General features: G+C 47.5%; 1 protein-coding gene across 6 annotated transcripts in view; it reads right to left on the bottom strand.

The window, feature by feature from the left end:
* The window catches only part of LOC129328309 (C-type lectin domain family 2 member D-like), a 37,381-nt gene extending 27,275 nt beyond the window's left edge, over positions 1-10,106 (bottom strand). For 3 of the 6 annotated variants that reach the window (XM_054977291.1, XM_054977298.1, XM_054977300.1), the window contains exon 1: positions 9,996-10,106. The gene's annotated coding sequence lies outside the window, so the exon portion shown is untranslated. Of the gene's footprint in view, positions 1-1,673; positions 1,693-7,583; positions 7,656-9,302; positions 9,455-9,995 lie in introns of those variants that run through there. The other 3 variants (XM_054977295.1, XM_054977296.1, XM_054977297.1) reach the window with 3 other exon arrangements.
* Positions 10,107-25,413: the final 15,307 nt, after the last annotated feature.

Raw genomic sequence — 25,413 nt, 5'->3', positions numbered from 1 at the left:
ACAACTGCCCAAATAATGGATAACCCTTGCAAACAGCTCCCTGGGTGTCCCATTCTGAGGACAGCCGAGGTTAGTAATGAGCACAAGGTGGGCCACATCCTATCTGCCTTACCCCATTAATTTGGAGACACCATTAGGACACAAACATTTATTAAGCAACATCTCAAATAGCATTTTGAAAAGCAAGTCAAATGTGTGGGGTTGCCAGCTCCAAGACTCCTGTGTTACTCTGTCCATTAACATAGATCCAGAGGAGTTAGCCATGTTAGTCTGTAGTAGCAAAACCGAAGAGAGTCCAGTAGCACCTTTAAGACTAACCAACTTTGCTGTAGCATAAGCTTTCGAGAATCACAGTTCTCTTCATCAGATGCATGACGCATCTGACGAAGAGAACTGTGATTCTCGAAAGCTTATCCTACAGTAAAGTTGGTTAGTCATAAAGGTGCTACTGGACTCTTTTTGGTTCTGTCCACGAAGTTGCATTCATGGCCAGAATTTAAAAAAGTAGAGCTTTCCCACCATGGGGGTCAAGCAGAGGTCTATACAGCAGCCTAAAAAGGTGCTTTCTCTGGATCAGCTTCCAGCTGAGAGTTGCTATAGACAAGCTTTCTAGCACAGGGACAGAGCAATAAATGAGAAAACACAGGCGAGGACACCTTTATTACAGTTCCCCTTATGACCACGCTACAAGTGACAGGGTCCCTCCATTTAAACCCATATCTGCTGACTCCATTCTTAATTGATGGTAGTTTTTTTTAACGCAGAGTTTTAACCCACCCAACCCCTTCTAAACAGACACACAGTGAGGTAGCCCTAACTGAGAGTGCTTGCTGACCGGCCAGCTTGCCCGAGGAAGATGCAGCACTCATCAACCTTGTGATCGGAGGCGTGGAGAGGGGCAGCACAGTGGGGTTGCTATCTTCCTCCTGCATCTTATGTGGACAAGCTGGCTGGTCAGCAAGCATACTCAACAAGTTGCCCCGCTGTGCACCTGTTCTGGAGGGGGGACCTCACGGCTCTGTGTTAAAAAGCTACAAATCAATTAAAAATGGAGTCAGCATACACAGGTTTAAATCGAGGGACCCCATCACTTGTAGTATGACCTTTAGTCCTACCATTTAATCTTTACTTGGAGGAACAAAACAAAAAATATGAGAAGCACATACTCAAGAGTGTAAATAACATTAATTCATGCACTATTACTGCACTCTGTTTAAGGTCACATGTGAGGTTTAGTCAGATTTCACTGCAAGTGGGAATCCCCAAGAAAAACACATTACTATCCAGACTTTATGAAGAACCTTTTGAGTTAAAACATTTCTCTATTATGCAAAACCAGTGAACAAAACCTAAAAGAGAAGGCAAACAAAAAAGGAGCTTAAATTTTCAGCTACAAATGCCAAATCAGCAATTTATTATTTTTCTTTAAAAAATGTTTATATCCCATTCTTCTAGCGAAGCTGGCTACTATGTCAGATTGAAATACTCTATCATTAAAAGAATAACACTTGTACCAATTAAATATCAGTAGCATTAAAATATTTAAAAAGAAAACTAGCAGCAGGATCAGTATTAAAACTACTAGCACATTTAGCGATTTGGAGCAAAAGTGAGAGAGGGGAGAAGAGCCATCAGAATTCAACAAAAGACCAGGGAGAAAAGAATGTCTTTACCTCATATTGAAAGCGTAGCAACCTCTATGCTGTGCCAGGGACTATGGAAAGGGAGTTCCAAAACTCAGGGTTCAAGCACCTTACATTAGAAGGTGGCATGGTGGAGGGAGACCTACACACACAGAGCAGGTTATCTACAGACCATCTTGATAGAAAAGCTTATGGGCTGTTGTGCCCTAACTAACCAACGTAGGAATATTTGCATTTTCGTTGGTCCTTTTTCTTGCTTCTCCACATGCAAATACCATGTAAATTCTGGTCTCCTTCTATAATGAATCATTTTAAAGCTACAGTGACTATAATTCTTTGCCCAGGATTTCCAAAATACAGTGGTCTACCCACATTACTGTGGTAGGCACATTACAAGGCTGTTCTCCCATTAATAGTAGAGTTCTTTGACTCTTGGGGCATTTCCGCATTGAATTTTTGCTGCCACTCGGTTTCTTCCCCCGAGACATTACAGGCAGTAAGTATCATTTGCCAGCTGATGCTGTTTCGATTTCAACCAACTCCTCCTTCCTTTCTCAGACCACCTATGCACTGTTTTTGGATGACGTACCCCTGAACCATTTGGAGGGTGTAGATTGTTATGCTTTTTCAAAGGTCCTACCGGAAACTTTCATGCCCCACCTTCCAGCCCCCTCCTTTTTCAGAGCAGCAGCTGTTTTCCTGTCCTTGCACCTGCTTTTTAAAAGTCATCCTATGAGTGTTGATAGAAGAATGATCTCTTAAAATTTAGCAGCACTGAATTTAACGTGTGCTGCTCTCCCCTCACCCAAAAATAAGATTTTAAATCTGAAACTCAGCACGTTCCAAGGAAGAAGAATGTTTTGGCTTCTCGGTGGAGAAAACAGCAGACGGTGGAGTTAACCCTGTAATGTTTGGTGTGTGTCAGTACTTTGAAGAAGTTTTGTACTCATTTATATTACTTGTGCTTTTTTATATTACCCATGAGGCTTATTATGCATCTTTGGGACAAATAATTTTTACTACAGATATATTAACAACTTTGAGTCTTCTGCCACAAGCAACTTTTAAAAAAATAACACCTTTTATCTTGCGACATACTAATAAATTTTTACTTCTGTTTTTAAATACGGTCCAGCAGTACAATATAAATATGGATTTTGTACTTATAATGGCTGATGTCTCTACACACTTGGAAAAAACCAATTGATAACACCTCATTGCTGTCCCCACCAACCTAAACAGTACATAGCCTGTGCAGAAATTCTGCACAATTAATACCTTCTCTACCATTACTATTTTCTTTTCAGGTCGGGGCAGGCAGATCACAAACCTTTCTCTGAGATGATGGAAAAATAAAATTTACCAATCACTGTTATGGTAATTTTTACGTGTGTCTGGAATGTGCAATCAAATCACTTCCGCCCTATGGCAGGGAACTACTGGAGTCTCCCAGGATTGGTCCTGGGATAAGCAAAGAAGTGGCCAAGTCTGAGGACAACTCCCAATTATTCAGGATGGTGAAAACTAATGAAGAATGTCAAACATCTTTTCAAACTGCATGACATATGAAACTCAATATAAAATGATGCATTTATTTTGGGGGGGGGGGAATCTTAACACCACAGCCAGAAATGACATTGCAGGATGCCATTCCACTACCCATATTTCCCCCTTGCCACTTTGCCAGAGCAAGGGCAGACAGTGCGGGTCTGGAGTTCCTCCACCGCAGCAGGTAAGTGGAAACCCTATCACACAGAGAAAAATCCATTTCAGGAAGGTGGTAGAACTGACGGTTTGATCTTCTCCTTTCAAGTCATTTTTTCTCATATCTTACCATTATATCTACAGACGTTCAGAGCATTTGGGGCCAGAAAGTCAAGGGGGGGGGAATGCCCAAGAGATCAAGTGTTATTTATGGGTACTTGATTTAAAAAACCCCAACATACCTTATTATTGTGTTTTATAAACCAGTTAAGTTTGGAACTAGTAGTATGTATGGTTTGTGCTAGTCTTAATCCCACTGGAATCCTTAAAAGGAGCTGGTGCATTGTGAATGACTTAGAGTATTAAAGGGATCCTAAGAAGCTGCCCAGACCAGAAACCTAAAGTTGTTGTTCCTAAGTCTCCTCATGTACCCCTCAGCTAATTCTTCCCTTTCCTGGTGTTGATGATCAGAGAAGGGATCTGTACCTATGACTCTAGAGGCAAATATCAATTTTATTGTAGCATAAGCTTTCGAGAATCAAGTTCTCTTCGTCAGATGCATGGTACAGAAACTGGTCAAATATAGAAGAGGAGGGAGGAGGAGGGGAGGAGAGAGAAGAGGCAATTAGGGGGGAGTGGGTGGGTGCAACCAAAACATTCCTTTGCTAGTAAATGTAAACATCTCCTTTTGGTGTTGGGGTCAGTTGGAGTTTGCCCTGTTAGTTTGTAGCAGCAAAACCAATTCCAAAGGTTTCTGTTGAACTACAGCGACCTTTAAGTCTTTGATGGAATGTCCTGGTAGATTGAAGTGTTCACCCACTGGTTTCTGGACATTTCCATTTCTAATGTCAGATTTGTGTCCATTTATTCTTTTGCGTAGAGGTTGGCTGGTTTGTCCAATGTACAGAGCAGAAGGACATTGTTGGCACATGAGGGCATATATCAGATTGGAGGATGAGCAGCTGTAAGAGCCAGAGACAGTGTAGTTGATGCCATTGGGTCCTGTAATTGTATTCCCTGGGTAGATATAGGGGCAGAGCTGGCATCTGGGTCTGTTGCAGGGCCTGGTACCTGTGCTGGTGACTCTGCTGGCCGATTCATGATTGTAAGTGAGAAGGTTTAAGGTTGGGGGGCTGTCTGTAAGCAAGGAAAGGTCTTCCACCCAGGGCTTCTGAGAGAGAGGTATCATTTTCCAGGATGGGTTGTAGCTCACTGATGATATGTTGGATGGGTTTGAGCTGGGAGCTATAGGTGACAACCAGTGGTGTTCTGTTGTTAGTTCCTTTAGGTCCTGGAGCAGGCTGTTTCTGGGTACTATGGCCCTATTGATTTGTTTCTTCACTTCATTTGGTGGGTACTGTAGTCCCAAAAATGCTTGTTGTAAATCTGTTTAAGTGTGAGTCTTGGTCGAGAGCATTGGAGCAGATACGGTTGTAACGTAAGGCTTGGCTGTAGACAATAGACTGAGTGGTATGTTTAGGGTGGTAGCTGGAGGCATGTAGATATGAGTATCAGTCTGTTGGTTTCCAGTACAAGGTGGTATTTATTCGTCCATTATGTAGTTGTACAGTGGTGTCCAGGAAGTGTACCTGTTGTGTAGAGTGGTCCAGGCTTAGGTTGATAGTAGGGTGAAAGTTATTGAAGTCCTGATGAAATCTCTCAAGGGCTTCCTTCCCATGGGTCCAAATGATGAAGATGTCATCATTTGGGAGTGGTTGCACCCTCCCACTCCCCCCCTAATTGCCTCTTCTCTCTCCTCCCCTCCTCCCCCTCCTCTTCTATATTTGACCAGTTTCTGTACCATGCATCTGACGAAGAGAACTTGATCTCGAAAGCTTATGCTACAATAAAATTGGTTAGTCTTAAAGGTGCTACTGGACTCTTTTTGATTTTGCTACCACAGACTAACACGGCTAACTCCTCTGCATCTAGAGGCAAATATGGCTCACTATGGAACCAAATACGACTGTTTGAGAAAGAAAATGAAATGCTTCAGTTAAAGTATATTGGAGGGGTAAGTAGGATGGTAGAATAACTAGCATGTAATGGGAATGGCTGGCAAAGATTGTAATGGGCTTCCTAAAGATGCTTCTTAAAAATAGAAATGAACAGTTGCCAGTAATCCAAGTGCAGATTTATGCCAGTGTAGTAAAACAATTATACAGGGTGCTCTAGTATGCATTTATTACTTATTGTGAGACTTCATGTATGCCCCATTCTAATAAAATACTTGCAATAACCAGAGTTTGGGTTACATTATTACAGATAATTAACCTGTCAATTAGCAATAACATTAAATTGTATACTTTCAGTTATACAAATAAGCATTCTTATACTGGCTCTTTGTCAATCTCTTACTCTGAATTTTGAAAAAGTTTGGGTGTTTAATTATAAAAAGTTGCTCACCCCTGATGTAGAGGAGATGACAATAATGTCTAGAGTTTAGGGTTAATTGTCACATTTAAAAAATTAACGTACTAGTAGCTGTCCAGTGGCTGTTTTTAAAGGGCTATGACAAAACTTTCAAGCAAACTTATCACCAGAATAATTTCCTTACTGCAGGTTTAGAAAGCAGATAACAAACACCAGATTTTGAACAGGTGATAACCAGAAAACTGCAGAAGAGTTAACTTAATCTTTGTTCCTGGTAAACGGATGGCAAGTGTTATTAAAACCTGAGTTATTAAGCACCAAGAAGAACAAGCCTTGCTGAGGAAGAATCAGCATGAAGTCTCTCAAAGGAAGTCCTGCCTTGCTCACCTTTTAGAATCCTTTGAATACATCAACAAGCATAGAAGTGATGTAAATAGGCATCATGTACTTGGGACTTCCAAAAACATTTGATTAAGTCTCTCACCAAAAGCTCCTGATTAAATTTGGGTGTCATAAGAGCATTATATTATCTCCCTACATGTTCAGCCTCTATGCAGAGGATATCCTAAGGACAGCTAGATTAGAGTTAGAAGAAGGTGGAGTGAAAATTGGTGGAAGGAGCCTTAACAATCTGAGATATGCCAATAACATCACATTACTGGCAGAAAATAGTGAAGACTTGAAATTACTGATGGTTAAAGAAGAAAGTGCCCAAGCAGGATTACAGCTGAACCTCAAGAAGTCAAAAGTAATGACTACTGAAGAATTACACTGTTTTAAAGTGAACAATGGGGAAACTGAAATTGTTGAAGATGGTCTATTCCTTGGCTCAGTCATCAACCAAAAGGGAGACTGCAACCAAGAAATCAGAAAAAGACAAATAAGTGGGTACTAGATCAAACAAGCCTGAATCCTCCCTAGAAATGACAAAACTGAGGCTATCGAACCAATCACATCATGAGAAGACAAGACTCACTGGAATATACAATAATGTTTGAAAAAGTGGAAGGCAGTAGTAAAAGAGGAAGACCTAAAATGAGATGGCTTGGCTCAATAAAGGGAGCCACGTCTACTAACTTGTAAGGTCTGAGCAAGTCTCTTAATGATAGTATGTTTTGGAGGTCTTTCATTCATAGGTTGGCCATAGGTCGGAGGCAACTTGATGGTACATAACATACATAACAAGAGCATTAGTGCAGTGAAATAAACTATGCGTAAATTGATAGTTTTTGCAATAGAAAGGAGAAAGTACTGGAGTCTCCCAGGATCTGTATTAGGACTGGTACTGGAATAAGCAATGAAATGGCCAAGTTTGTGGACAACACATAATTATTCAGGATAGTGAAAAGCAAAAGGGATTGTCAAGGATCCTTTGGAACTGCTTGAAAAATGAGACTCAGTATAAAATGATGTGCCTGTTGGGCTGGGGGGTCTTAACATCACATACACAGTTTAAACTGAACTGTCAGTGGCTAACCAGGAAAGAAATCTTGGGGTCATGGTAGATAACGCAACAGAGCATGCAGTATTACTGAAAAATGGCATTTTCTTTGTTAGAGAAATTGCATGTATCATAATACCCTGGAATAGATCAAATGTGTGGCTGCATATTCATTGATAACATTTGGTTTTGACCTAGCAGCTTCTACAGCAATTAAGACAGTCAGAAGCAATCTAGAATTTAAACACAGTTTAAACAGAGACAGAGAATACAAATACAGCTCTTAACAAAGCAATGTGCAGATCAAAAGTCTATTTTTTTAAAAAAAAACATGTCTTCCTAAAATAGTCAATGCAACACAGAGAAGGGAATTCCACAACTAACACTACCACTGAAAACCCTTTATTCCTGGTAAACCTTACCTCTGATGATGTTGGCCCCACAAAAGATCCTTGATATGAAATTTTGCATCAGTCTATGATCCTAAATATCTCCCTCATTTCTTCATTGTTCCTCTTTCCTACTATGAGGAAAATCCCTGTACTTCTAGAGAAAAACAGGAACAGGGCAGAGCAGATTGGAGTCTAACTGGACTCTCTAAGATCCGACAGCTACTAAGTCAGAGACTGGCTTTCAATAACACAGACATACTATTTAGGAATAGAATGCAAATGGACGTCATTGTATTGGCTGTACACTCAAAACCGGACTGCCCAGAATGAGAGAGGAATTGATACCAGGAATTGATCTACCAGGAAATCTACCAGGACATTCCATCAAAGACTTAAAGGTCGCTGTGGTTCAAAAGAAACCTTTCAAAAACAAAATCCAACGGGAGGCTGCTGAATTGGAATTCATATGCAAATTTGACTCTGTCAAGCTGGGTCTGAATAGAGACTATGAATGGTTATCACATTATCACAGGTAACAGATTTCCTTTACAGAGGCGTGGTCTAGGGGAGCCCAGTGACGCCTGGTGTGGGCGTTCGGGGACCTCAGTTCTCTTTGTCAGATGCATCTGGCAGGGAGAGCTGTGGTTATCGAAGGCTTATACTACATAGTAATTGGATGCTTTCACTGCTGCAAACTAACATGGCAAACTGACTCCACACCAAAAGGAGATGTTTACATTTACTAGCAAAGGAATGTTTGGGTTGCCTCCCCGCTAATTGCATCCTGTCCCCTTATGATATATGTCCCCTTCTTTCTCGCCTCTCTCCCCTCCTCTTCTGTATTTGACCAGTTCGGATCATGCATCTGATGAAGAGAACTTGATTCTCGAAAGCTTATGCTACAATAAAATTGGTTAGTCTTAAAGGTGCTACTGGACTCTTTTTGAGTGTGCCATAGTGGTTCCAGAGTTCCATTTGGAAAAGGAGACCTGGAGTCAAACCCCTGCTCAGCTATAAAGCACACTGGGTGCCCTTGGACTATCTCTAAGCCAAACCGACCTCACAGGGGTGATCTTTACTTTTTTATTTAAATACATTTTTACTCTAACCTTCCTCCAAGGAGTTCAGTGCTGAATATGTTGCTCTCCCATTCACCACATTAGCTTCACAACCCCCCTGTGAAAAAGATTAGGTCGAGAGGCAGTGACTGGCCCAAAGGCACCCAGCGAGCCTCATAGCAGAGTGGGGATCGGTACCTGAGTCTCTGAGATCCCCGTCTACCCACTGACAGGAAAGGGAACACCACCCTAAACATCTTAGAGGGAGAATAGGATGGGACAGAAATGTAAGAAACAGGATCTAAATGTGCTGCTTCAAAAGGAGGGGCGGGGGAGAGAAGTGGCAACCTTGGGCATCAACCCTCCAAGATAGATTGCTTCCCCAAACTCCTACATGTTTATGGAAACTGTTAAAAAGAAAATGCCCGTTAAATAGCATGCAGAGGGGGAAAGAACAATCTTCCAGAGGAAAACACACACAACATCCCTGCTACTGAAGCCATGCTACTAACGTACATGACAACTAAGTCTGAAGCCAGGCATTGTCAGGGTTATCTGCCGAAAACTAAAGAAACAAAGGATGCCTGTGTGACCTGTGGGAAGGACAACAGCTCTGCCTGTTTACTCTTGAACATCTGCGGTTCGGAATCAATAAAGCTGTGAACAATAATGGATTCTACATTTAATTTACCGTGTGCAGCTGAAGCTATAAGATATAAAAGGCCCGAATTCCTTCCAGAGCTGTAAAAACAAAACGTTTCCATTCCGTTTCCCAGAGAATTGGTTTCCTCGCAGTTCTCATAAATTGCACGCCGCCATGCCTTTCCACCGCGTGGCCAGGGCGCAAGCGAAAAGTCACGTGGCCAGGCCAATTCATCCCGCTTGCCTCCCCCACCCACGACAGTGGAACGAAGTTGTCGCTCGCATCTGTCGGGAGAAGAGAATCAGCTCTCAGGCAGAGAGGCTTTTTCCCACGTTTAGCTTCAATCTCCATTATGCTGCCCTTAAGCACACGGCGCGTGTGAATAAGATGACTCGCCACTCCAGACAAAGAAAGCTGAAATGAGGATGCGCGGCCGCGCCTTCAAGCAAGCAGGGAAAGCTACAGCGGCTGGGTTTTCTGCCCCCATGTTCGATTCCCCACCTTCCTTCCCTGCCTAAGAAACACGCCTCCCGCTCCACATGGAGGCACCCAGTATGCGAAGCTTTCCCCAAGCTACACCCGCGCAGCTCCTTTATCCTGTTCTGCAGCAACCCCTCCCGCTCTCCTAGATAGCTGATCCCCCGGATGAACTCTCCATGCGAAATCGGTTCATTCAGGGATATCAGGAAAAAATAGTTTTATTTTTCTTCCAAAGACAAAAGAAAGAGAGGGAGAAATTACCTGGTAGTAGATGAGCGCCGCAGATTCAACGTTTGTCTTTCATTCAGAAAAAAAGGGCGTGAAGCTCCCACTCGCTGTCCGCTTTTACTATTGAACTTTTCGTGGGTGGATTCAAACGAGAGCCACAAGCGAGCGCGGATGAATGAAAGAGGCGGGTCTTCTCTTGGGGAGGTGGGGTGAAGGATTTAAGAGGCATTTCAGTAGTGCGCATGCGCCCACTGTGCACTGGCGAGAGTGAATACTGAATGAACAGTTCTGCCTCCTGCTGGAAGAGCTGCACCAATACCGGATGAAGCAACAATGATAATCTTTTGCAACTTTAGCCCAAAGTAGATTTATAACAAATGTAACACGCTGCATTTCTCCCCAGTAGGGATTGGGCGCCGAAAACTTTGCATTGTTCTCCTCACCCGTAGTTTATCCTCACAACAACCCTTTAAGGTAGGTTAGGCTGAAAATATTAGCAACCAAAAAAGAGGCGCTAGAGAGAGAAGCTGCAAAGCTGAGAAAACTCCAAATCTCCCCCTTACAAAGAATACTAACAATGTATATGTAAACAATTTTACTCTAAAGTGCTCACAGTGAAATAGTACTCTATGAAATCAATAAATACCAAAAATATTAAATACAGTCTAATAGATTCTAACACTATTACTGTAGCAGGGTTCGGTGTTCCCAAGAATTGAGACTAGACAGAATCTTCAGGAAGGAATGATGTTTATTGCCAGCAGAGCTCAGCGTGACTAGTGCCACAAAGAACTGAGCTCCAGTATAAGGAAGCAACCTTTCTGATATAGCATAGCTTACAGTTACATCACAGAAGGTGGTTACCCACTAGCTAACGGTTACAATTTGCTGTGGCTGCAATCTTACAACATACTTACAACATACAGTTATACAGTTTACCATATTTTAGCCTCATCATCAAGATCATTGCCTCAGACATGACCTTTTCTTAGTGCAGCATAAATCCAGACAAATTCTCTTAATTCAGCAGTTTCATTAGCTTTCAAGCAGTCTATTCTGAGATACACAATGGTGTAACTTCCTCTTTTCTTGAGCTACAGTATCTAGCTGACTTGACAGCTGTATTTTACTCTGAAGAAGGATTTTATTTAATCTTTCTAAATGTTAGTTAATCAGAACAATATTATAACACTTATTAGTTAATAATCAATATAATATAAAACATTTTCCTTGAGGCTTGCTACATTACTATTATATATGCAAATATTAAATCCAATCAATAGAAAATACCTATCAAAAATAATACAACTTTCTATTATTTCCAGTAGTCGCAAGGCATACTAGGATAACAAAATATCAATCTCTTTTTCAAAAATATACTTTATTATTGGTGCTTCATTGATGACATCTTGATTTTTTCCAATTCAGCTTCAGTTAACGAGTTCATTGGTTGCATGAATGATTTGGATCCCAACATTAAATTTATTGATTGATTTCATAGAGCACTTCTTCACTGTTAGCACTTTGCAGTAAAATTGTTTACATAAACATTGAAAATATTAGCAGCCTGCATAGCTCTGACTAGCCTGATCTTATCTTGAGTTAGGAAGCTAAACAGAGTCGGCCATAGTTACTACTTGGGTGGTTACTACCTGGAGGAAGGAAATGGCACAAACAAACCACCTCTGCTCGTTTCTGGCCTTGAAAAGCCCAGGGTCCAGAGGCTGCCGTGAGTTGGTGGTGACTTGCTGGTACATAATTATCATTCAGCTGGGAATGCATGACTGGCTCCAGCTTCCAAAGCAGAGGGAGGCTATGAAGCTGGGTCTGAGAGCCAAAACACACGTTAAGAAAAACCTAGGTTCAGCACTAGGGATGTGCGTTTCGGCATTCAGAATGCCGAAAGAATGCCGAAACAAAAGTGTTTCGGCATTCTTCAAGAATCCCGAAACGTTTCGGGGAATGCCGAAACGTTTCGGGATTGCCGAAAGAAAAACCCGAAACGTTTCGGGATTCTTTCGGCATTCTTTCGGCATTCGAGAATCGCCATTTTGATTTTGCTAGCCGTTTGCCTTAGCAAGCGGCTAGCAAAATCCTGCTGGAAGCAAAGGCTTCCTGCAGGCTCTTAGAAGAGGGGAGGGGGGGAGAAGGAGTGAATCACTCACTCCTTCTGTCACCCCCCACCCCTCTTGCAAAGGAGGATAGGGAATCCTGCTTTGCCTTGCAAATGCAAGGTGCAAGCATTGCATTGCACTTTGCATTTGCAAAGCAGCAGAGATTCCCGCCAAAACTAACAGGTAGGGGAGGGGGAGCAGGAGGAGGGTGGCTCTTGGAGTGTGGGTGGGGAAAGGCAGGGGACTGGGGACTTTAGGAGTCACCAATCCCACTGCTGCATTCTCATGCCAGCCAATAGATTTAAATCTTTGGCTGAGGCTGCAGCAGGGGATTTAAATTTGGAGCAAGACTGTCTGGAACACTTCTGTTGCTGCTGCTGCTGAGCTGTGACCGAGAGAGGAGAAGAAGAGAGACTGCACCTGGAGCCTGGAGGACATCTGCCTGGAGGATCAACTGTGCTGGACATCCTGAGAGGACACCTGGTAGGCCTTTTTAAAATTTTTGTAAATTTTTTTGATGCCGGGCAATGTGCTGCTGTGGCCTGCCTCTGCAAAAAGGTGTTGCAGTTTATTCTTGGCATGGCCTGGGGGACAGGTTGGGCAGACAATCTTTGATGGTGGGGGGGGGGGGGTTCAGCATTGGTTGTTGTGCTTGCCTTCTTTAAGCTTGATCCACTGTTTTAAGATTAAAACCAGAGTGTGCCAGCTTTGGGCCTACACAGGCCAGAAGCCTTTCTTCTGGCTGGCTCTCACAGTTGTGCTTCACAATCTGGAATGGTGTGGCTTGCTTTTCTGTGTCTGGTCCCCTGCTTGCAAGGATTCCCAACAGGCTCCGTCCTGATCAACTGTGCCAGCCTGTGGGCCACACACAGGTATGGCCTGGGGGACAGGTTGGGCAGACAATCTTTGATGGTGGGGGGGGGGGTTCAGCATTGGTTGTTGTGCTTGCCTTCTTTAAGCTTGATCCACTGTTTTAAGATTAAAACCAGAGTGTGCCAGCTTTGGGCCTACACAGGCCAGAAGCCTTTCTTCTGGCTGGCTCTCACAGTTGTGCTTCACAATCTGGAATGGTATGGCTTGCCTTTCTGTGTCTGGTCCCCTGCTAGCAAGGATTCCCAACAGGCTCCGTCCTGATCAACTGTGCCAGCCTGTGGGCCACACACAGGTATGGCCTGGGGGACAGGTTGGGCAGACAATGTTTGATGGTGGGGGGGGGGGGGGTTTCCAGCATTGGTTGTTGTGCTTGCCTTCTTTAAGCTTGATCCACTGTTTTAAGATTAAAACCAGAGTGTGCCAGCTTCGGGCCTACACAGGCCAGAAGCCTTTCTTCTGGCTGGCTCTCACAGTTGTGCTTCACAATCTGGAATGGTGTGGCTTGCCTTTCTGTGTCTGGTCCCCTGCTAGCAAGGATTCCCAACAGGCTCCGTCCTGATCAACTGTGCCAGCCTGTGGGCCACACACAGGTATGGCCTGGGGGACAGGTTGGGCAGACAATGTTTGATGGTGGGGGGGGGGGGGTTTCAGCATTGGTTGTTGTGCTTGCCTTCTTTAAGCTTGATCCACTGTTTGAAGATTAAAACAAGAGTGTGCCAGCTTCGGGCCTACACAGGCCAGAAGCCTTTCTTCTGGCTGGCTCTCACAGTTGTGCTTCACAATCTGGAATGGTGTGGCTTGCCTTTCTGTGTCTGGTCCCCTGCTAGCAAGGATTCCCAACAGGCTCCGTCCTGATCAACTGTGCCAGCCTGTGGGCCACACACAGGTATGGCCTGGGGGACAGGTTGGGCAGACAATGTTTGATGGTGGGGGGGGGGTTTTCAGCATTGGTTGTTGTGCTTGCCTTCTTTAAGCTTGATCCACTGTTTGAAGATTAAAACAAGAGTGTGCCAGCTTCGGGCCTACACAGGCCAGAAGCCTTTCTTCTGGCTGGCTCTCACAGTTGTGCTTCACAATCTGGAATGGTGTGGCTTGCCTTTCTGTGTCTGGTCCCCTGCTAGCAAGGATTCCCAACAGGCTCCGTCCTGATCAACTGTGCCAGCCTGTGGGCCACACACAGGTATGGCCTGGGGGACAGGTTGGGCAGACAATGTTTGATGGTGGGGGGGGGGGGTTTCAGCATTGGTTGTTGTGCTTGCCTTCTTTAAGCTTGATCCACTGTTTGAAGATTAAAACAAGAGTGTGCCAGCTTCGGGCCTACACAGGCCAGAAGCCTTTCTTCTGGCTGGCTCTCACAGTTGTGCTTCACAATCTGGAATGGTGTGGCTTGCCTTTCTGTGTCTGGTCCCCTGCTAGCAAGGATTCCCAACAGGCTCCGTCCTGATCAACTGTGCCAGCCTGTGGGCCACACACAGGTATGGCCTGGGGGACAGGTTGGGCAGACAATGTTTGATGGTGGGGGGGGGGGTTTCAGCATTGGTTGTTGTGCTTGCCTTCTTTAAGCTTGATCCACTGTTTTAAGATTAAAACCAGAGTGTGCCAGCTTTGGGCCTACACAGGCCAGAAGCCTTTCTTCTGGCTGGCTCTCACAGTTGTGCTTCACAATCTGGAATGGTGTGGCTTGCTGTTCTGTGTCTGGTCCCCTGCTAGCAAGGATTCCCAACAGGCTCCGTCCTGATCAACTGTGCCAGCCTGTGGGCCACACACAGGTATGGCCTGGGGGACAGGTTGGGCAGACAATGTTTGATGGTGGGGGGGGGGGTTTCAGCATTGGTTGTTGTGCTTGCCTTCTTTAAGCTTGATCCACTGTTTGAAGATTAAAACCAGAGTGTGCCAGCTTCGGGCCTACACAGGCCAGAAGCCTTTCTTCTGGCTGGCTCTCACAGTTGTGCTTCACAATCTGGAATGGTGTGGCTTGCTTTTCTGTGTCTGGTCCCCTGCTAGCAAGGATTCCCAACAGGCTCCGTCCTGATCAACTGTGCCAGCCTGTGGGCCACACACAGGTATGGCCTGGGGGACAGGTTGGGCAGACAATCTTTGATGGTGGGGGGGGGGTTCAGCATTGGTTGTTGTGCTTGCCTTCTTTAAGCTTGATCCACTGTTTGAAGATTAAAACCAGAGTGTGCCAGCTTCGGGCCTACACAGGCCAGAAGCCTTTCTTCTGGCTGGCTCTCACAGTTGTGCTTCACAATCTGGAATGGTGTGGCTTGCTTTTCTGTGTCTGGTCCCCTGCTAGCAAGGATTCCCAACAGGCTCCGTCCTGATCAACTGTGCCAGCCTGTGGGCCACACACAGGTATGGCCTGGGGGACAGGTTGGGCAGACAATCTTTGATGGTGGGGGGGGGGGGTTCAGCATTGGTTGTTGTGCTTGCCTTCTTTAAGCTTGATCCACTGTTTTAAGATTAAAACCAGAGTGTGCCAGCTTTGGGCCTACACAGGCCAGAAGCCTTTCTTCTGGCTGGCTCTCACAGTTGTGCTTCACAATCTGGAATGGTGTGGCTTGCTGTTCTGTGTCTGGTCCCCTGCTAGCAAGGATTCCCAACAGGCTCCGTCCTGATCAACTGTGCCAGCCTGTGGGCCACACACAGGTATGCTGCTTTGGCCAAGGTAACCCTTTTTGGTTGCTGGCCTGGCACTCACAGTTGTGCTCCACAATCTGGAATGGTGTGGCTTGCGTTTCTGTGTCTGGTCCCCTGCTTGCAAGGATTCCCAACAGGCTCCTTCCTGATCAACTGTGCCAGCCTTCGGCCCACACACAGGCCTGCTGCTCCGGCTTTGGTAACCCTTCCCGTTTGCTGGCCTGGCACTCACTGTTTTGCTTCACATTCAGGTTGTTTATCGTTGGTGGACCTCTTCTGGACTGGACTGCACTTGGTGGACATCGGCCTGCAGATCTCTGCGTGGAGGATCAACATTGCTGGACATCTGCACTGGTGGACTGGTAGGGTTGTTAAATTTGGTTTTTGAGCTTATGTCTGCTGCTGTGCCTACCTGCGAGCATATGCTTTGGCTCTGTCTTTATGGCTTGGGCCGGGGGGGGGGCATTTTCTGGTTGGGCAAGAGGATATTGTTTGGGGGTTAGGGGGGCCAGCATTGATCGCAGTGCCTGCTTTCTTTCATGTTTCATTTTTCAAGTTTGAGTGTGGGGTGGGCATGAACTGCTGTTTCACAGGACTAAAAAATGAGTGTGCCAGCTTCTGGCCTGCACAGGCCAGAAGCTCTGCTGGGTGGATGTGTTTTGTTTTGCTGCTGGTTGGCCCTAGCCTTTAAGGGGGGGGGCTGACTTGGCTTGTGCAACGGGGCCTTGAATTTTGGGGTTGCGTGTGCGGCGTGTGGTGTTGACTCTGCTAACATTTCCAATTTTCTTGACAGCATCGTGGAGGAGAGGAGGACCAGCTGCAAGACCGCCTGAACATCGCTGGACTGCAGGACTGGTGTTACTGTGAGCGAGTCCGGGTTCACATTTGGGTGGCCTTGGGGGTGGGTTCTTGCTAGCTTGGGAGGGGGGAGGCTCATCTTCAAAACACCACATCCACACCCCACACCGACATACCACAGATACATCGGTCCCGCTAAATAGTGTCTCTTAGGTAGGTAGGCCAGTTGGTAGGTGATCAGTGGATAATTGCCCTCAACATAATTATTAGGGAAACCGAGCCTAGTTTTTTTTAAAAAACTAAATAGGGACTCAGCAGGGAAAGCATTAGTGAGTGAGTGTTAGGTTTGAATTCTATATATATATATATATATATATATATAAAAATTTGTAATAGCTGTCAATAGGCTTCCCATTAGTGCCCCCATAACTAGGGTTCCACTGCCCATCTCTGGCACCCGTGGTGGTGCCAGGCCGGCCCGGGCATACTAGTGTGTGAGTGTTTAAGGCTTTGTCACCTGTTATTGGGGTTTAGGGCCAGCTCAATTCCAGAGGAATTCAGCTGATTGGGAGGCTCAGGTTCCCTGACATAAATAGGGTTGCTTAAAAAGGCACTTGATTGTTCATCTCCAAGTCACAGAGCCACTAGAAACACAGATTTATAGCAGGTTAGTTAGGTCTTGAAAACAAAGTTGACCTTTGTTTTCTAAATCTTTTCTGATTAGTTAGGGTTGAATTTGGGAGGGGAAAGTATGTCAGAGAGGAAAGCAGAGAGGGGACCCGGGGGAAAGGCTAGGGAGAAATCTAGAGGGGAGGAGGGGAGGGGGAGGGGGACTGCTGCGGCAGCCCCTCCATCTGAGCGGAGGAGGCCCTCCCCTGCGCTGCTGCCGTTCACCAGCCTGGCTTCTGGTGACAGGAAGAGGGTTCGCAAGACTCTCTTTCCTGAGGCAGCTGCTGGAGGGCCACCCCCAACCCGGGTGCGTGAGGCAGGGGCTGGCACTGGGCAGGGGCCTGCTGCTGAGGCTCCTCCTCCTCCAGTGGTTGCGAGCCAGCTGCTGGAGGAGGGGCAGCATGTGGTGTCTCCTGGGATGGGCGCGGAGCACATGACTTTCCCTGCGCTCCCGCTCACCCCAGGAACCCGGAGGATGTTGGAGGAACTGCCCGTGAGACCCCCCCTGGGGCGGTCCACCCCAGTTTCCTCTGAGGCCAGCAGCAGGCCTCTCGCGGCTGTGCAGGAGGAGAGGACGCGGGAGGAAGAGGCAGAGACTGTGGTGGAAGAGCCCACATCTCTGCCCCTTCAGCCTCGTCCATCCCCACCTGCCCGGCCGAGAGTGGGACACGGTGTGTCCGGCCAGAGCACCTCACAGGAGGTGCCGCAGGGTGGTCCCGAACGCGCTTCTCCTGGGAAGCGTGGGATGCCCTTTTCCTCCGAAATCTGGAAGCACTTCCAGACAACGGAGGATCCCCGAGCAGCCCTGTGCCTGCATTGTAGGCAGCGCATCAGCCGTGGCAAAGATGTGTGGCATCTCTCCACGTCTGGGATGAGGTACCATATGAAGAGGCACCACCAGGCGGTGCTTCTTCGGGAGGAGGGTTCGAGTGGCGCCGCACGGCCGCCAGCTAGCCAGAAGGAGGCAGGCTCCTCTGGTGCTCTCCCCCCAAGGGTACCTGCAGGAAAGGGACGCCAAGCCTCTCTCCCGGAGATGCTTGGTATGCAGGGCGCTAGTGTGCCCAGAGAGGGGATCCGGAGGGCGAGCAGGCGCATCACGCGCCACATCGTCAACATGATAGCAGTGGATGGGCAACCGTATTCCGTAGTTGAAGACTTCGGCTTCTCAGGGCTGCTCCAAGATTGCTTTCCCTGGTACGCCGTCCCTGCTCGCACGTCGTTGAGCAGATCGGTGGTGCCCTCGTTTTACAGGGCTGCCAGGGATCATGTGAAGGCACAGCTGTCCCGGGTTGCCGGGAGAACTGTGCACTTCACATCGGACATCTGGACCTGCCCAAGTGTGCAGCAAGCGTACCTCTCGCTTACTGCTCACTGGTGGGAACCCGAGTCGGTTCTGGGTGGGGGCCGGGGGGAGGTGCCTAGCACAGCTAGACAGGGAAGGATGCGAGACCGCCAGGCCGGCTACTGCAAGGCCTTGCTTCACGCCGAGGTGCTCGACGTGTCCCACACGGCGGAGAACATCGCTGCCACCTTAAGGAGACAGTTGGACGAGTGGATAGGCCAGGGACCCGCCACCGTGGGATGCATGGTGACGGACGGTGGCAAGAACATGAGGGCAGCAGCGCATCTAGTGAGCCGAGAGAGCGTCTACTGTGCCGCTCACAAGCTTCACCTAGTGGTGAGAGATGCGCTGGGGTTGGGCTCCTCGAAGGAACCCGTGGATACCCGGACCCGTGAACTCCAGTTACTTGTCCAGAAATGTCGGAGGCTCACGGGTCACTTCTCGCGCAGCGTGAAGGCCACGCACGAACTGCGCCAGACACAGGTCAGGACAGGTGTGCCAGAGCACGCTCTGATCACTGACGTCAGCACTCGCTGGAACTCCACCTGCGCCATGCTTGAGCGCTTGGTGGAGCAGCAGGCCGCACTCCACGCGTGGCTCTCCGAGCACCGCGGTGCGAGTCAGGTGGGTGAGTTCAACCGGGAGGATTGGCTCACCATCACCCAGACAGTGGAGGTCCTTCAAGGACTTCACTGTGGCGGTCTCGTCAGACACGGCGACCCTCGGTCTGGTCATTCCCCTGGTGCACACGCTCCAGAGGAATCTGGCCACCCTTGCAGACCGGGTCGCGCCCCGTGCTGACCTTGTTCCAGCGGTGCGCGCATTAGTGAGAAGGCTGCAGCAGGGCATAGCTGCCAGGCTAACTCCTCTCACTAAGGAAGAGTCATACATGTTGGCGACCATGTGTGACCCGCGCATAAAGGGCACTTTCGCCGAGCGGGACGGGAACCTCACCCAAGCCAGAGACGGGCTCTGCTCTTGGGTGAGGCGCAGGCAGGCCAAGAGGGGACGCCTGTCGACAGGGGGGACGCAAGAGGGGCCCTGCCGTGCGGGTCCCTCTGACGCCCCCTCTGCGCAGGCCCCCCCCGAGGCCACCACCGGAGTGCCGATGGAGATGGAGATGCTCCGGTGGGCCCTCGTCCCCTCTGGGGTCGTGAGGACCGTGAGAGAGGATCCGGCGGAGGCGATGGTCAGGGACTACCTCGCGGAGCCCTGCGAGTCGCTCTCCACCGATCCGCTCAGCTACTGGGCCAGGAAGGAGTCGGTCTGGCTGGACCTCTCCCTCGAGGCGCAGCGGCTGCTCTCATGCCCTCCGACGAGCGTGGAGAGCGAGCGCGTCTTTTCACATGCGGGCGACATTGTCGGCCCACATCGCACTCGCCTTCTCCCATGGAGAGTCGAGCAGTTGACCTTCCTGAAGGTCAACTCTCGCCTCTTCGATTTCTCAGGACTGGACTTCCAGAGTGACTGAGGTGAGCCCAACTTGTGGCCTGCATCCTCTATGAGTCCAATCCTTTGGAATCGCGCTCTCCCCTGTATAAAACCCTGTATATACAGTTAAAACCGGCCAGTAGAGGGAGGGTGGTTAGGAACCAGTGGCAAAGGGAAAACACCCAGCAATTTGAAAGCCCCCCCCCAGGGTATTCAAAACATCTCCCATCACTGAGACATACCCTGTGGGACCAAATTTATTATGAAAAATAATGCCCCAGAAACATGGATTGCTACTGGAGGGAGAAACAGGTTAGATAGGGATTGCTTAGGTGTTTTTATCAGATGAAATCATTGTAAAAAAAATTGTAGAAGAATTGTTGTACTGTTTTTTGAAAGTTGATGTTCTGTTCATGTAAAAAAAAGGAAAAAAAACCAAAAAAAAATGTTGTGATTATGTTTTTTAAAAGTTGATTGAATGTTCATGTAAAAAAAAAAAAAACCCAAAAAAATGTTGTGATTATGTTTTTTAAAAGTTGATGTTCTGTTCATGTAAAAAAAAGGAAAAAAAACCCCAAAAAAAATGTTGTGATTATGTTTTTTAAAAGTTGATTGAATGTTCATGTTTAAAAAAAAAAATTTGATGTTAATGTTGGGTTTGCATGGTTGGGGGATGCGGGAAGAGTGGTGGATGGGCACCGGCCAATGATGATCTCTCACAGATGTTCCCAGGTAAATTCTGAGGCTGGTGTGGGGGTGGGGGGAGACCTCTGCAGAACTGCTCCAGAAATACCATTGTCCAGTGCCTTGGAAGTGCCCAGTTCAGCTTTGTGTGTCTGAACTGAAAGCACAGCCACAGGAAATGACATAGGTTCTGCTGGACCCTGTTGCAGTGGTTCCCCCCCATTAAGTCGTTTTATGGAGGGAGAGTTGTATTAGGCTGGTAGTTATTATGATCATCTTCTGTTTCCATGCCCTGTTGTGCCCGCTCACTATGTAACCTGTTGTAATGTTCAAAACTTTACTGTTTGTCCATTTCAAAAAAAAAATTGTGTTTAAGATTCTCTGATGTGTAGTTAATTGTGTTGTGTTGTGCTATGAGGGACAATAAGTGTAATATGTTGTGATTTGTTGACCACTTGTAATTTGAAAATGAGAAAATAAAGGTTTTTTAAACTTAATGATTGTGTGTCTGTGTTCCCTTCTTTGATGGGAGGTTGGTTCCCAGCATAGGGAACAATGGGGCAGGCTGGCCAGCCTGTTCCTGGGGTACTCGGTGTGGGGCAGCTGAGGGTGGTTTTGGTTCTGAGAGGGGCTGAGTGGAGGATTTGGGTCTGTGTGTGGCAGCTGGGGTGGGGGAACTGGGTTTGTGTGGGGCTGTAAGGAGTGGACTATGGGGGATGAGAGCACTGGTCGTCCCTTTTGCCCAAGTAGGCCCCTGCTACTGTCCTGGTGTGGGCTTCCATGCCTCTATCAGTTGCTGGCCCTCCTTTGCCATCTTTTTCAGAAATTTTCCTAGGGCTGCCAAACTCCTGGTTGGGCTTGAGTTCAGGTTAGAGAGAGTAGTTCCCTACAGATAAACTGGCTGCTTCCAAGGGCAATCTCTTTAGAGGGCAAATGCGGACCATGGATTCTGGGGGAGATCCCTACTCAGATTTTCCTTTCCACAAGTCCCACCCCCAAATTGCCAGTAACTTCCAAGGCCAGAGTTTGCCACCCCAGAGAGATCCCGTTCCCACCCTCTTAGCCTTGGCATGAAAGTTGTAGCCCCCATGGAACGCTTCCAGGTTCCTGATTCCAAGCCCAATGACACCAATGTAAGACAATCCAGACCTCCATCAAAAATGGATTTTAAGTAGCAGTGGGATTGGGCTGCATTTCAGTCATTCACATATCTGGTTGTGTTCCCAAACATTTAGCTTATGGTTTTTTAAATCAGCGTATGGCACTTAAGGACACTTTTAAATGGTTCTAAAAACATATTTTTATTATGAAGTATTTAATGTGGCATTGATCAAGGGCAGGCCTTTTGGCCAAATGAGCAGTATCAGTACAGTAAAATTTAGACAAAGCTCATAGGAGGAAAAAGCATTCACACTGTGAAGTGGGAAGAAAGTTTCAATTTACATGTACCATGGACTCCGAAAAAGACATGTAAGTGGCATCCAGAACAAATCAGGCCTGCTTTCTCCCTTGAAGATATCAATTGATGATAGTGCTTATGTCACATCATGAGAAGACAAGGTTCACTAGAAAAGACAATAATGCTAAGAAAAATTGAAGGCAGTAGGGAAAAGAAGAATACCCTAGATGTGGTAGATTGACTTCGGTTTGCAATACATGGACAAGGTTTTTGGGATACTGTGGAGCTCAATATAATTCTAAAGTACACCACAAGTGATTTGAATGCATAAAACATACAGACACATACACATAAAATGTATATACCCCCTCCCCACCAAATTAAAGGTTTATCTTATGCCCCGGTTTTCTCCCCCATGGGAACCTAGAGTGGTTTACACATTGCTGTTCTCCCTTGATTTGTTTCACCCTCATCACAACCAGGCTAACAATAGACAGCTGCTCCATGCCTCACATTGGAGTGACTCCACCGATGGCCTTCTTAGTTGTATGAGGGGGTGGAGGGGGGGGGAGGAAGGAAACAACGCACTCCTGCCCACTCTATCTGGGGCCTAGGTTACCAAATTGCTTGGCCTTGGCAAGGAGCCAGTGGTGGGGCGGCACTGGTTCTGGGGCCCCGTCAAGAACATTTGTCCAGGGCCCCAAAATCACCTAGACTGCCTCTGGAAAACACAACACAATTGTTTACTTAGGCTGAGCCAAGAACATCCATCAAGCCTACAAGGCACAGAATCAGAGTCTGCCAGATTCTAGACCAACTCTCTAGCCATTGCACTACAGTGGATATCTAAAAATTGTTCATACCCCCACCAGCAACTTGAACATTTTTCTCCAAAAGGCACACAACTTGGCTGGGTCTCAAAAAGGACTATGATGCATGGGCCTGTCAATGCATACTGGTACTAAGGCTCTGGCCGGGGGGAGGGGGGCATTGTGCCAATGCCACCCTGGCTTTGGAAGGGGACAGTAAAATAGAAGAAATAATCTAGTTTCAGTGCCTCCCCCCCTTCTCTCTCTCTCTCTCTCTCTCTATAATGTGAGTGAAAACATTACTATACCATCACTGAAGCCTACAGGATACTTAGGGTCTGTTCACACACGCATGATCATTTAATGGCAATGCTCTGGCATGATGATGTCTGTTCTAGGAAGTGATGTGATCATCACACAAGGCTGGGGAGCACGCACAATTCACAGCAGGCAGATTTGGGCCACAAGGGATCCTGCTTTGGCCTGCAGGGCCCAAATCAGCCCACTGCAAAGCACAGGCATACTCTCAGGGCAGCCAGATGACATCAGTGACATCACGGCAGCAGCCCCTGGAGCGTACCTTGAAGGCTCATTCACTGACTTTCCCCCTTCGGGGTGATAGGTGAGAGTGGGGGATCCCCCACCAAGGGGAAACGGATCCCTAATTGTGTCTGAGGTTGTGGAAATCAAATGGGTCATATTGCTTCTGTCTTTGAGGGACTTACATGCACATTATATTTAACTCCAGATTTCTTGATTGTCAAGGAATGCATGTGGTGGGGGGTGGGGGGAAGGGTGGGAGAAGGGCCCCTGAGGGTGAGGGTGGCATTTGGCATGCAAAATGCCACCCCTGGCAAGACAAGCCTCTCCCAGCTGTCAGTGGTAGAGATGAGAGCAGAGCACCCACTTGGGGAGGCCATGAAATGGCCCCCCCAAGTGGGAGCAGGCTGAGCCTTGGTGGGGGGATGGGAGGAAGGGTGGGAGAAGGGCCCCAGAGGGTTGGGGGGGGGAATTTGTTGCAGTGGTTCCCCCCCATTAAGTCATGTTATGGAGGGAGAGTTGTATTAGGCTGGTAGTTATTATGATCATCTTCTGTTTCCATGCCCTGTTGTGCCCGCTCACTATGTGACCTGTTGTAATGTTCAAAACTTTACTGTTTGTCCATTTCAAAAAAAAAATTGTGTTTAAGATTCTCTGATGTGTAGTTAATTGTGTTGTGTTGTGCTATGAGGGACAATAAGTGTAATATGTTGTGATTTGTTGACCACTTGTAATTTGAAAATGAGAAAATAAAGGTTTTTTAAACTTAATGATTGTGTGTCTGTGTTCCCTTCTTTGATGGGAGGTTGGTTCCCAGCATAGGGAACAATGGGGCAGGCTGGCCAGCCTTCTCTGCGGGTGGTGGGGGGGTCAGGGGGGTGGTTGTCTGTGTGCCAGGGCAGGTGCTCTTTCCCAGGGACGATTTGGCACTGCCACCATTGTGGCACCCCTTGTCTGTGCAGAACTGCCCTGGGAAAGAGAGTTTAGGGGTTCCCAAAAGGGGAGGGCAGGCCAGCCTGTTCCTGGGGTTATGGTGGGTGTGGGGCAGGTGGGGGTTGATTTGGGTCTGTGAGGGGCTACTGGGGGGATTTGGGTCTGTGTGTGGCAGCTGGGGGGGAATTGGGTTTGTGTGGGGCTGTGAAGGGTGGACTTTAGGGGCTGAGAGCACCTACTTGGGGAGGCCATGAAATGGCCCCCCCAAGTGGGAGCAGGCTGAGCCTTGGTGGGGGGTGGGAGGAGGGGTGGGAGAAGGGCCCCAGAGGGTTGGGGGGCATTTTGCATGCAAAATGCCACCCCTGGCAACACAAGCCTCCCCCAGCTGTCAGTGGTAGAGATTAGAGCACCTACTTGGGGAGGCCATGAAATGGCCCCCCCAAGTGGGAGCAGGCTGAGCCTTGGTGGGGGGTGGGAGGAGGGGTGGGAGAAGGGCCCCTGAGGGCTGGGGGGCATTTTGCATGCAAAATGCCACCCCTGGCAAAGGAAGGAAATAATGAAGAAAGATCAGCAGCAGCATGCTAACAATATGCTGCTCCTTTGCTTTCTTATGGGGAGGATGGGGGGACCTGCTTTGGGGGGCCATAACATGGCCCCCCAAAGTCCAATCTGTCTGAAACTTGGGTAGTTGTTAGAGAAGGGTTAGAGGAAGGTCCCCACCAATTTTGGGCTTATTTGGTGGGAAAATGCCTCCTCCAGGCGTCCTGAAAGACGGAGGCATTTTCCCAGCAAAAAAACCCGAAAGAATCCCGAAAGAATGCCGAAATAATGCCGAATCCCGAATCCCGAAAGAGATTCTTGTTTCGGCTTTCGGCTAATGCCGGTAGAGAATCTTGTTTCGGGTAATCCCGAAACAAGAAAGCCGAAAGTTTTTTCCTTGCACACCCCTATTCAGCACGTGTTCTCTTACCTCAAGGTTTGCCGGGATCTGTAGGAGTCCTGGAAGCTTAAAGTAGGCGTCCTGGAAGCTTAAAGATCTGTAGGGGTCCTGGAAGCTTAAAGTCCTGGAAGCTTAAAGGATCTGCAAGCGTCCTGGAAGCTTAAAGGCGTCCTGGAAGCTTAAAGCTTAAAATACAGGCGCCTGTATTTCCCTTTCCCTTTTTGCTGCTCTGTAAATGCTAAACTTTAAGCTTCCAGGACGCCTACAGATCCCAGCAAA

The sequence above is a fragment of the Eublepharis macularius genome, chromosome 4 (genome assembly GCF_028583425.1).
Source record: "Eublepharis macularius isolate TG4126 chromosome 4, MPM_Emac_v1.0, whole genome shotgun sequence".
Lineage (NCBI taxonomy): Eukaryota > Metazoa > Chordata > Lepidosauria > Squamata > Eublepharidae > Eublepharis > Eublepharis macularius.
The sequence above is the reverse complement of the archived record's forward strand: the minus strand, read 5'-3'. Positions and strand labels throughout refer to the sequence as shown.